This window comes from Ictidomys tridecemlineatus, chromosome 13, assembly GCF_052094955.1.
Source record: "Ictidomys tridecemlineatus isolate mIctTri1 chromosome 13, mIctTri1.hap1, whole genome shotgun sequence".
In the NCBI taxonomy this organism is placed as follows: Eukaryota; Metazoa; Chordata; class Mammalia; order Rodentia; family Sciuridae; genus Ictidomys; species Ictidomys tridecemlineatus.
The window spans coordinates 35996681-36010405 of record NC_135489.1 but is presented as its reverse complement, the minus strand read 5'-3'; the positions used below and the strand labels follow the sequence as shown (position 1 = coordinate 36010405).

The following is a 13725-nucleotide window of genomic DNA, read 5'->3' as shown; positions in this document are numbered from 1 at the left end:
ACACCTTACACTAGCTACTCTGCTTGGAATGCCTCTTTTGAAGGCCATCTCAAATGCCGCTTTACCCTGTCTTCCTCCTCACCTTCAACAAGGTGTGAGCTCACCACCTTGTCAATTCGGAGAGCTTTACTGTGTCTTGGACTCACTGAGTACTTGTTTTAGGCCTTGAGTGTTAAGGCCAAGCTCCTTGAGGACCCTAACAATCAGGAAAGTTTGATTTGGCTTTATCGGTTTGATAATATCGATTACTCTTTCTTGGATTTTTCTTAGGCAACTAACTCTCTGAACTAACTCCTTTATATTTGTCTCTGCCACATAGTTTAACGTCTACAGTTTTATATTTCTGCTAGTTTTTTTTAATGTGTATTTCTCTGGCTTCTCAAAACTAAGACTTGGTTCTTTAAGTGCAATATCGTATTGATAAGGATTTGATGTTATTTCATTAATTAATAAAGTGACATCCCACTGTGCCACCTACAGAGAGCATTTCTTTGAGCTGACCTGTAATCACAAAAATTAGACAGGGACTCTCATGTCCTTTCAGAATCAAGAATTTCTTAATTTAAATCTTCCTGTTTTACATAGTCAATCATGTATTTCAGTACTTAGAAAAACTTTGTTCATTAAAGTAGAAACATAATTCAAGCAAATGTGAAAATACACAAGAACCACACAGAGAGAAACTGCCTCCTGATGTCACAACTTTATAGAACTTTCTTTTCTCGTGGCCCTATCAAGAACCCTGAAACCCTTCAGAATGAGTTTCACATGTACCTAACTTGTTTTTCATCTGTAATAAAGGCTTTTTCTGTCCCCTTTCCTCCTCTGTCTGGAATGCCAAATTCTAATTTTAGCTCTATTCTCGGACTCTGGCCTCTGGGACATCTTGCTACCAGTTTCAGTATCAGGCTCCCTGGAAGCCAGTGACATTTTGTTCTGTGCACCATGCCTCCCTTCTCCAAGGCCCCTCCCACTTCCTCTTTCTTGACTCCCTTGTAGAAGCCAAATCTAACCTGGGAGGCAGTGTCTGTTAGCTTGTTCAGGTAAAATCTGATGACCATGACCCGAAGGGAAATCAGTGGTGTAGGCACTAGGAGTAAAGCTGAGCGCCTTAAACTTAGCAATGGACAGGAGGCTTTCAAACCAGAGAGGTGACTCTTGTCCTGCCCCTTCTTCACTCCTTCACTTGTCTGAATCATCTTCTCTATTACAAGGTTTGAAGTTCTGTACTCTCTTCCGAAAACACTAAAACACAAGTTTAAGCTCTAACACATTACAGGGTGATTACAATTTAGCTGAGTAAAACAACTGTAAACAGACCAGTTACATTTCAGTGTTACTAGCAATGTTCTAGTTTTCAGTGCAGAGTTACAATCATTAATTTCTACGAAAATCATTCTCACAAACACCTCTTAAAATATCAACTCTCTGTGCATATTGTTTATTTCTATGTTATCTCTGTTTTTTTCTTTAAAATTTATTTTTTAATAAAAATATTAATTCCTTAATCTTATTCCAAGGCTATTTGGCATTTGGGTATTTACTTTGTTGAAATTTCCTTTTGAAAGAGGGAAATATTTTTTGTTTTTCCATGATGTTTCTGAGATGGACTTTTAATTCAGCTCAGTACATTGATCTTAATACCTGATTAGTTTGTTACTGCAGGTCTTTTACTGTTGTTCTGCAAGTCTCTATACAATTCTGATCTAAAGGTAACAACACATTTTTAAAAGTCTTCTTGGTTCTTGAAGGAAGATTGTAAACAGAGAATGCTGATACCAGTTTACTATAGCCATATAAGATTCTTATAAAGGTTTTCTAGCATACAAATTAGTTAAATGCCCTCAGATTGTTTTTTTTTAAATCAGATGAAACACAAGTCACATGATTGGATAAGGCCTTTTAATTTATCTCCTGATACTCTTAAAAATTCATCTGCCTGAATAATAGTTGCTAGCTTATTCATTTTCTGTAAAAGGAAAGAGAGGAGAATGTTCCTGGACAGCCCACTGCATGTTGAAGGGGAACGGGTAGGGTGCTTTTTAACACTCTCAGCAATTCACCCAAGCCCCTCTGTCTGTCTGCCAGTGGGTGTTGACATCTTCTTGCTGGTTATTGCTCCTTTTCCTCTATGTGGGACCATTTGGAACTCCACTTGTCTTGGGGACTTATTTGCAATAGGAATGAAAAGTTTCTGACATAACTTCAAGCCATGGGATGGAGTGGGAAGCTCAGTTTAGGACCCTGGGAATTCAAAGGAAGAATCTCAGTTGAAACCAGATTTCTGAACTCTTGATCTTTATTTTTGCCTTTGTGACTTGGGGGCAGGTAAGGTAAACAGTGTCCTAAGTTCATGTTAACAGAGTGAAATAATACTGTGTGTAACCGAAGCTGTCAAGCTGCTCCTCAGTGCCAGGAATGTGAAAGATGCCTGGAAAAACAACCTGGAGCTCCTACTTATTTAATTATATTTTTGTTGGATTGTAGTGATAACAGCTGAACTTTGGGATTTTTGAAGTTCTTTAAAATGTTAATCTTTCAGAGCCATTAAACTCTTTGAAACCTTTGCTTTGTAAAGGTAGATGTCTGCTAATATGCTGGGAGTCTGTGACCCTGTGTATTTTGCAATCTCACTTTCCTCCTCAGTTAGCCTGATTCCCCAAAGGGGATACTGTCCTCCATGTGAGGTTTGGGCTTTGGCTACATGAGCTTCAGTTCTGCAGGAGCATCAGCACAGGCAATGACAAGGCTGAATGCAAAAGGAAAGCTGGAATGATTCGGTGATTATGGTGGAAAACAGTATTCTAATACAAAAGATACTTTGAATTGTTAATGTCCAGCTGTTGAAGATGCCAGAAAATATTTATGTCACTGACTATGTGAATGTCAGGAGCTCAAAGAGGAGTCATGAAGATAAAGTGACCAGAACTGTAATCCGGAGAGCGAGTCCATGGGGACTGCATCTCAACTGCGGCAGCATGCTGGTGTCCCCTTTCATATTAACTATGACAGGAGACGGTGATGGCTAGAATCGAGAGCCCTGGCAAACATCTTAGTCATGAGGATGAAACGTCACTGTCTCCTAATTAGCAGAAACACTGAGGGGCCCTTAAAAGAGAAGTTGGTGACAGAGAATTAGACTATAATCTAATTTTAGAGCTTGGAGCTCTATCTAACCCCGACGTTTTGCAGATGAGAGTACTGTTGACTAAGAGGAGTGTGATGACATGTCACAGCCATTCAGATGGTGAAGGCTCAGATCCAAAGGCCGGTACTCCAGGATCCTCTCCCATCCTCATTGATATTAGCTGGAGAAAGCACATTTTTACAGATTATTTACCTCTGATTCCTGTAATGAGGGCTATGACTGCACAGATGTATCTAGTAAATTAAAGTTGTCATCCTTTTCTTCTAATCCTTCATCAATACCAATAAGAGGATGGAAAGTGGAAGTTACAACTAAATCCCTTGATGATACGGGCATCTTTGTATAATAGTTCCTTGGCCTGTGAGAAAATCAGATGGGCAATTTGAGTAGCTCTTCATGGCAGAACCCAATATGCCTTGATGGGTTCTCCATGGATTATGTCGATTTCTGGAAAAGTACTGAGATTTGTTAGACAGTAGTAAGGTGTGTGGAGAGAGAATATACATATGAGCAGTAAAGTTATGAACATAGAGATAAAATGCTTATTTTACATATATATACACATGTGAATATATATATATATATATGAAAAATGAGATTCATAGATATGTGTGTATATATATGAAAAATGAGATATGTGTGTATATATATATACACATACACACACACACACACACATATATATATATATATATGAAAAATGAGATTCTTAGAAGTATATACATACCAACACATTAAATCCTAACATTCAGGTAGATCTCTGCTGATATGCTGGGAGTCTGTGACCCTGTGACCCGTGTATTTTGCAATCTCAGGTTAATGATCCAGATTGTACTATGAATGTATAAGATATAACCAACATCTTAATATCAGTCCAAGAGATTCATATGTCCTTTTTCAGTTTTCTTTGTAATTCCTTTTTGAATTATAATCTGGAAAAATTTCCAAACTCTCATTAAACCTTTGAATTTTCACTTGTATTTGCCCATAAGCAGCACAGAGAAAAACAAAACCCTTTATAAAATTGAAGTTCAGGTCAGAGTTGAAAATCCACTCTCCTGTTTATTACCTGGATGACTTTCTGAGCCTTCTTTCCAAGTTTTTAAAACAGGATAATGCAATAAAATTAACCTCCTTCTTCCCAAGTTTTTAAAACAGGATAATGCAATAAAATTATCGTGGGGTCTAGAATGATAAAAATAGAAGTGAAAGCTCTAACCGATTTTATACGAATTTGAGTGTTTTTGTTTTTTTTTTTTGCATTTCTCATATTTTCCATAAATTTATTATTGTTGAGTGATGTTTTCTTTTGTCTGAAAACTTAAAAATATTCCTCTACTGTTAAAGTCCCAGAATCTAATGAAAATGAGTGTCATCTTGACTTTTTCATCATCTGCTAGACTGAAATCATGTACTCCCAAATCTGCTATGTGAGTGTTCATTTGAGTTTTGCCTCCCTCATACAGTTACCCCAACTGTTCATTGTGTTCCTGCCCCCAAACTTGTTAGCCCCATTGTGTCACTCTTGATGTGTACAAGTTCTTAGGGCTTTAGGCACAGACATAGCATGGCACTGTAGAACGAATAGCTTCCTGTGTTTCTCTGTGCTTATTTTCAGAATCTTGTCCCTTTCATAACTAGGAGTAGCACCTTGAGCTGATGAGCTCAGAGTGTAGCCCATCATAGTCAGCCTTCTTATAAACACAACATCTTCCCATTTGGATTGTTTTGAGTGCATTATCTTACATTGATTAGTCTTTTGAAGCTTGTCTCACATTTCTGCAGACTTAGGCTCCAGAGTGGTTCTTAGTTTCGGGTTTTTGATTTTTAATCATACCCCTATCAAATCTTAAAAAAGAATTTATAGCAACTGTTCTTGTAATGCATCTTACTTGGGAGGTTTTTAACATTAGGGTTTGCTATTTACCAGCCCTTGTTGAGAGAGGTTCAGCTGCTACAACTGCTGACCTTCATTCATTAACCAGATATTTATTTACGCCAGGTACTGTACTAAATGCTTAGGTACAAAGGGGACTGAGATAGATGGGGTGCAAGAACTCTTGAAACTCACATTGCATAGAAGATAAACCACAGACCAATATATGTATGAACAGTAAAATGCCAAACATGAAACAGAATGAGGAGGCAAGGAGAGACCGGAAGACCACTTCAGATGGCATGTTAAGGGAGGGCTTCTCTCGGGAAGTGGCAACTGAGCTTTGATCTGAATGGCAAGAAGGAAGTAACCATGTGACATTCCAGATGAGACAGTGTGTAAAGGTCCTAATGCAGGAGCAGATCTGAAGTGTTCGGGCACAGCAGGGAAGCCAGTGTCAAAGGAGCTTCCTTGAGGGAAGTTGAGCAAGAGGCCCAATCACAGGGCACTGTAAACCAGGGAAGGAGTCTGAACTGTGTAGTGGTTTCACAGAAAATGACCATGGCGTTCTTAGCAGGAGAGTTACATGATCAGATCGAAGGCAGCGTTAGCGCAGTATGATATAAGTGGGATCCGTGCAAAACACAGATCATGTTATTCCCAGGATAATGAAATAACTCCAAAATTTGTATACTTACTGATGCACAATCTGATTTGTGACTGAGACTTCTTGGACAAAGGCAGTGCATCCTCAGTTTTCTAGGTAGTTGGCACCTATTTTGTCTGATTAAGGAAAAAATTGTGGAATTTGAAGAATGAAGAAATGGTCAAAGAGCCAAATACTAGGAAGACATTGAGTAAGATGAAGACAGAAAGTGGGTAATTTGATAACAGAGATGAGATGCTATGGATGACCTTGACCAGAATGTGGTAAGGTGCATGACAGTTGAATTGATACTGAATTGAGTTGGATGGCAGATGATGCAATGTAAGCAGGGGCAGTTTTGTCCAGAAGTGTTGCTGTGAAAAGGAGATAAATAATATAAGAACTGAAGGATAATGAGGGGTTGAGGAAGGTATTTTTGTTTTACTCTGTCAGAGTCAAATGATACCATGGCATTTTTGCAGGCTTTATGGATAGTCTATACAGAGGGAAATTCACATGGTGAGAGAGTGAGGGCAATTGCAGGGATTGGTAATGAGAAGGTAAGAGGAGATGTTATCCAGAGGGTTGATAGCAACCCAGAATACTTTGATAACAACCAATCTCAGACATTTCCCTTAAAAGATCTATGGAACCAGAAGCTGAAAATGCCCAAATCCACATACCCAGAAGCAATAGCAACAGGCCTTCAGCATAGTCCCAAAGGGGTCGGTAGGATATTTCTTAAAAATGCTCTGGGACTTCTTTAACTCTAGAGAAGATGACATATACAACAACACTTAAATACATAATATGCCCTTCAATGGAAATGCCAGTGTGATCTGCCCTTTCTGCATTGCTTCTTAAGTAATAGCTATGCAGTTTTAAATGAAAGTGTCACAGTTCAGATTTTAAACCTAAAGGAACCATGCTGAGAAAAAAATTAGGACACAAAAATTAGGAGTCTTACTTATAAAAGAATCACAAAGTATTTATGAATCTGAACCAATTCTATAGTGAAAACTGAGCAAGCATCACAAAGTAGGACTTACTCCAGGAATCTAAAGAAGATTTAGAATTGGGGCATCATGAATTTCACTGATCATATTAATAAATCACAGGAGAAAAGCGTTTTTATTATCTCCACGGCTGTTGAAAGGATAATAAGATTCAGTATCCCTTCCTGAAAAGAAAGAATCTTGGTAAAACATAAAAGACTATTTCCTTAGTATCAAAAATCCAGGGCCAGTAACAGACTTAGAGGAAGACCACCAGATATTCTCATTAAAGGAAAGAAGTGTGAATATATAAATATATACATATACATATCATATGTGCAACAGATACATCATTTTTTACATTATGATTTATCCCTAAAAAGAAAAACATCTGAAAATTAATTAGAACTCATAAGTTATGAAATAAATGTTTAAAAAATCAGTTTACAGTAACCTAGATGAAATTGACAAATACCTAGAATGATGTAAACTGCTGAAATTGACTCAGTAAAAAAGAAATAAAAATTTGTAATAGACCTATATAACAAGAGATTGAATTAGTAGTTACAACAGTAATCACAGCCCAGTGCAGTTGGTACACACTTACAAACCCAGTGGCTCAGAAGGCTGAGACATGAGGATCAAAAGTTCAAAGCCAGATGAGCCTCAGCAATTTCGTGAGGCCCTAAGCAACTTAGCGAGACCCTTTCTCAACAAAAAAAAAAAGCACTGGGGATGGGCCAGGCATGGGTTGGGTGCACCTATAATCCCAGCAGGGAGACTCAGGCAGGAAGATGGAGAATTCAAAGCCAGCCTCAGCAACAGCAAGGCGCTAAGCAACTCAGTGAGACCCTGTCTCTAAATAAAATACAAAATAGGGCTGGGGATGTGGCTCAGCGGTCAAGTGCCCCTGAGTTCAATCCCTGGTACCACCTCCGCCACACACACACACACACACACACACACACACACACACACACAAAAGGGCTGGGAATGTGGCTCAGTGGTTAAATGCCCCTGTGTTCAATACCAAGTAAAAGTAACAACAGCTCTCCAAAAGAAAAGCTCAGGTCTAGAAGATAACTTGAATGAGTGAGTTGTACTTAGTATTAAAAGAAAATGTAATAACCAGTCCTTGAAAAACTTCCACAAAATAGAAGCAGAGAGAATACCTTCTAGCTCATTCTGTGAATTCAGTAATGCTCTGATACACAACCAGAGATATCACAAGAAAACTACAAAGCAGTTATCTCTTATGAATATAGACCAAAAAATTTCTCAATGAATTATTAGTGGAATAATTCAGGAGTATATAAAAAGGATTCTACAACCTGATCAAATGGAATTAATGCAAGTTGGTTTGATAAATCAACCATCATAACACATTACATCTGTAGAATAAAGGACAGAAGCCACAGGACAATCTCAGATTCAGAAAAAACATTCGACTAAATCCAAATACTAAAACCAATTAGCAATAGAAGAGAACTTTCTCAATCTGATAAAGCTATGAATAACTTACTATTAACAAAATACTTGGTGGTAAAAAATTAGATGCTTCTTTCCTTAAAACTAGGGAAAAGACAAGGGCACCCACTTTTGCCGCTTCAATTTATAATTGTACTGGAGTTTCTAGCCAGAGAAACTAGGCAAGGATAAGAAGCAATACACATTAGAACTAATGAGTTAATTAAGATTGCATGATATAAGATCAGTATCCAGAAACCAGTTGTATTTTCACATAATAAGGAACAATCTAAAAACAAAATTATGAATACACATCCACTTATACTAACATCAAAGAGAACAACACACAAGGACTGCATTTTAACAAGAGAAGATTATTTGTACACTGAAAACTATAAAGCATTGTTGAAAGAACAAATAGAAAGACACATCCCACATTTATGGATTGAAAGACGATGTTTTTTAGAGGGCAGTACTTGCCCTGATCTACAGATACAGTGCAATTCCTATCAAAAATCTTAGCTGCCCTTTTTATAGGAATTGATGAGATGGTCCTCAGAGTCATATGAAAATGCAGAGGATCCAGACTAGCTGAAACAATCTCAAAGAAGGAGAACAAAGCTGAAGGATTAGTTTTCATTTCAAGACTTACTACAGTGGCATAGCAATCAAGACAACGTGTAACTGGCATAAGGACAAGTAGAGAGAATTGAATTGAAATTCCAGAAAAAATATGCTAATTGATTTTCAACAAGAGTGCCAAGATAATTAAAGGGAGATAGGATAGTCTTTTAAAAAAAATAATGAGGGCTGGGGATGTAGTTCAAGGGGTGGCGCGCTCGCCTGGCATGCTCAGGGCGCTGGGTTCGATCCTTAGCACCACATAAAAATAAAATAAAGATGTTGTGTCCACCAAAAATTAAAAAATAAATATTTAAAAAATTCTCTCTCTAAAAATAAAAAATAAAAAAAATGATACTGAGAGAACAATACAAATATAGTAAACATAAATGATATACTATAAACATGATTAAATGGTATAATAAATATAAATAAGCAACATTGGACTCAATCTCATATACAAGAGTTGACTGGAAATGGATCATTTCTTATTTATTTATAAGAAATAAAACTGGGCTAGGGATGTGGCTCAAGCGGTAGCGTGCTCGCCTGGCATGCGTGTGGCCCGGGTTCGATCCTCAGCACCACATACAAAGATGTTGTGTCCGCCAAAAACTTAAAAAAAAAAAATATTAAAAAATCCTCCCTCCCTCCCTCCCTCCCCCCCCCTCCCTCCCTCCCTCCCTCTCTCTCTCTCTCTCTCTCTCTCTCTCTCTCTCTCTCTCTCTTAAAAAAAAGAAATAAAACTATACAATTTTTGGAAGAAAGTGTAAGTGTATATCTTCACAACCTTGGATTAAGAAGTGATTTCTTTCTAGATAGGGCAGAGGGGTGGGAGGGAAAGGAAGGGGACAGGGGATTAGCAAGGATGGTGGAATGTGATGTACATCATTATCCAAAGTACATGTATGGAAGGGCTGGGGATGTGGCTCAATTGGTAGCACCCTCGCCTGGCCTGCATGTGGCCCGGGTTCAATCCTCAGCACCACATGTGTCCACCGAAAACTAAAAAAAAAAAAAGTAAACCTTAAAATTCTCATATTCTCTCTCTCTCTCTCTCTCTCTAAAAGAAAGAATTGTTTACAAAGTACATGTATGAAGACACGAATTGGTGTCAACATACTTTATATACAACCAGAGACATGAAAAATTATGCTGTATAAGAATAATAAGAATTGTAATGCATTCCACTCTCAAATAAATTTTTAAAGAAATCATTTTTAAGAAATCAATTTCTTAGATATGACAATAAAAATACAAGTAAGGGCTGGGGATATAGCTCAGTGGTAGAGTTCTTGCCTCACATGCATAAGGCCCTGGGTTTGATCCCCGGCACCAAAAAAAAAAAAAAAAAAAAAAAAAAAAAAACAAAGCACAAGTGATAAAAGAAAAGATTAGGCAAATTGCATTTATTCAAAATTATCTTGGTCCTCAAAGTATACTATCAAGAAAGTGAATCCACAGGAGAGAATGAATATCTGTGAATCATATATTGAGAAGATATCTAGACTATAAAAAGAATTTTTACAACAATAATAAAAAGGCAATTCAATTTAAGCATGGGCAAAGAAGTTGCACAGACATTTCTCCAAAGAAGTTACACAGTTGGCCAAAAGAACACAAGTAAAAGGTACTCAGTATCATTACTCATTAAGGAAATCAATCTACAACAACAGTGAGATACCACTTCATATCCACTAGTATCGCTAGAATAAAAATAACAGATGTCACAGCTGTGGAAAAATTGAAGTTCTCATACATTGCTGGTTGGAAAATAAAATAGTACACCTGCTTTAGGAAACAGTTTGGCAGTTCTTCAAAATGTTTAGTACAGAGGTATCATATGACCCAGCAGTACCCACTTCTAGGTATATGGCTGAGATATACCTACAAATTCCACCAAGAATTTATACATGAATATTCATAATAGCATTACTTAAAATAGTCCAAAAGTGAAAGCTACCCAGATACCCAGATATCCATCCACTGATGAACAGATCAATAAATTCTGGGATATTTATGTAATGGAATCATTTATACATATTATTATTCAACTATAAAAAGAAATTTCTCTTCATGCCACAACATTCATAAACTATGTTTTCTTTCCTGAGTGAAAGAAAACAAATACAATGTTGACATATTATTCCATTTATATGAAATCTGTAGAATACGCAAATGTGTAGAGATAGGAGAGAGATTAGTGATTGCCAGGGCAGAAGGGAAGGAGAGAATATAGAGAGGCTGCTAATGGGCATGAAGTTTCTTTTAGTGGTAATGAAAAGCTTCTAGAATTAGACAGTGAGTAATGGATGTACAAGTCATTGAATATATTAAAATTCACTGAATTGTATACTTTTAAAGCTTAAACTTCACAGTTTATGGATTTTAGTAAAGCTGTTATTAAATAGCAAGCAAATTACTTATGTGTTTAAAAAGCTATTATTTTCTGTGTGCCATGGATAACAAATTAAAGATTACAATGGAAAGAATAAATGTATGATGAAATTTAAGAAAGCCTTGAGAAAGAGGAGAAATTTATACTACAGATAGTAATACAACGTATAGAATTTAAATAAGAGTTTAGAGCTATCACAGGAACATACCAAAAAACTAAGTCAAGAAAAAGTCCCAATCTCACGTATTAGGAAAGTAATGCATACAGAGCCACATCAATGTTTATAACAGTTCAATTCACAATAGCTAATCTATGGAACCAACCCTAGATGCCCTTCAACAGATCAATGGATAAAGAAACTGTGGCATATATACACAATGGAATATTGCTCAGCATTAAAAGAGAATAAAATTATGGCATTTGAAGGTAAATGGATGGAGTTGGAGAATATCATGCTAAGCAAAGTAAGTCAATCCTAAAAAAACAAATGCCCAATGTTCTCTCTGATAAGTGGATGTTGATCCATAATGGGGGTGGAGGAGAGGGCCATGGGGAGAATGGAAGAACTTTGATTGGGCAAAAGGGAGGAAGGAAAGGGAAAGGGATATGAGGACAGGAAAGATGGTGTAATGAGATGAACATCTGGTGTGATTCTACATTGTGTACAACCAGAGAAATGAAAAATTGTGCTTCATTTGTGTACAATGAATCAAAATGTATCCTGCTATTATGTATAACTAATTAGAACATTTTTAAAAGTAATGTATAGTACAGTATGGATGGATAGTGCTCCTCATCAGTGAGGCAAGTGGATATTACCTTTATATGATGGTGGTTGGGCTGGGATTATGGCTCAGTGGCAGAGTGCTTGCCTCACATGTGTGAGGCACTGGGTTCAATCCTCAGCACCACATAAAAATAAACTGTTTTTTTAAATTATGGTGGTTAACACCTACCTGGTTTTATCAGTTGGCATTTGGATTGAAATAGCAGAAATTAATCATGATCGGATTAAGCAGAAGAGAGATTGGGTAGCTCAGAGTCAGTGGAAAGCCAGGCCCAGAAGATGAGGGAAGCAAAGGATGCTAAGGAGCTGGGAATGCAGCCTTCTTTGTGCCACAGGAATAAGATGGTTAGCATGTCCCTATTCTGCTGTCGCTGCTCAGGACTCTAGACACACCACTGCCACCATGAGTAGTTCTATTTGTCTCTGTGTATTTCTATCACTCCTTCCACAAGAGACCTAGGCAGAAACATCCAAGGCAGAGCCCTGGTCATGGGCCTGTGTCCTTATTGCTGGATCAGGAAAGGGAGGCCTGCCCACTTTCAGCTTCTGTGGGACCTCTCCCCAGGTAGGAAGGTGCCCAAATGCAGGGGAGCCAAAAGTGACAGATTTCCACTAACATTTGGGATGACTAAAATTAGAATCATACTTTATATCATAGACCAAAATAAATTTCACATGGATTCAGAATTTAAATGTAGAATTTAAGATCATAAAAGTACTTAAACTACATATGAATATTTATATAATCGTGGTTTGGGAAAGTTGCTATGCATGATATAAATATCAGAAAGCCATTAAAAATATTGATAGAGAATATTCAATGACCCAGAAAGGGAATCATGATTTGTATAGTTAAAATGTACATAAAAATGATATATGATTACATTCTAAAGTATTATCACATTTAAAAAAAAAATAACCTCTGCCCAATGATTAGATACACCATCCAGTGTATCTCTTGGATGGTCATCTTAAAATTGATTTTTTTTCTTCCTTCCCTCTCTCTATTGATTATTTTTTCTATAATCTGGATTTTCTTTTTAAATTTGGAAGATCAGTGATTTGGTTGGTTGGTTTGTGAGAATATAGAAATATCTGGGTCTCCGTAGGTAAATTCTATGCTAAACACTAAAAAAGTGAAAATAACTTACAGAGCGGGTAAAGGCAGTTAGTTCAACATTCCCACCTATGTAAAGTTAAAGTGGCTGTTGGAATTTGCTCCATCTGGTGGTACTTTAGAAGGCAGACTGAATAATTGGATAATAACTATAGGAATGGTCCCCATGTCATGATGTTTCTTTTTCTACCTCCAGTGTTTTGGGGTTTGGTTTGTTATATTCTGTTTCTAAGAGAACCCACTTGCTTGACAGGAAACTGACTCGTTAGTATTCAGGGTGTTGGCATCTATGGAGAGCCAGATGCAGCCAGATTTGATTATGGCCTGCATTTCATCCCTTTATGCTTTTTCCTACAAAATATGAGTTGCCCAACATTTCCTGTTCTACAACCCTAGATTGTGGTCTTGTTCCCACTTATCTGGGATTCCTGTCTCAGTAAAGGATGCTCCACATCTGTTTGGCAGGAGAGACAGAGTGGGTCTTTGCCATCTGAAGGCAAATCACTCACATAGAAGCGGGTATCCTTTCAGAAGCCTTGATGTTGTTAAAGGATAAGGGAGGCCATTCATGTTCCAGAAAGTCTGTCAGCTGCACATTATAGAAGCAGACCAAGAGATCTGGAGATAGCAAAGAAAGAATGAACTTAAAAAATGGCTACTTATGGGGCTG

At 37.3% G+C, this 13725-nt stretch overlaps 1 protein-coding gene across 4 annotated transcripts in view; it reads left to right on the top strand.

Annotated features, from left to right (window-relative positions):
* The window catches only part of Mapre2 (microtubule associated protein RP/EB family member 2), a 153711-nt gene that overhangs the window by 96010 nt on the left and 43976 nt on the right, over nt 1-13725 (top strand). The window lies entirely within an intron of this gene.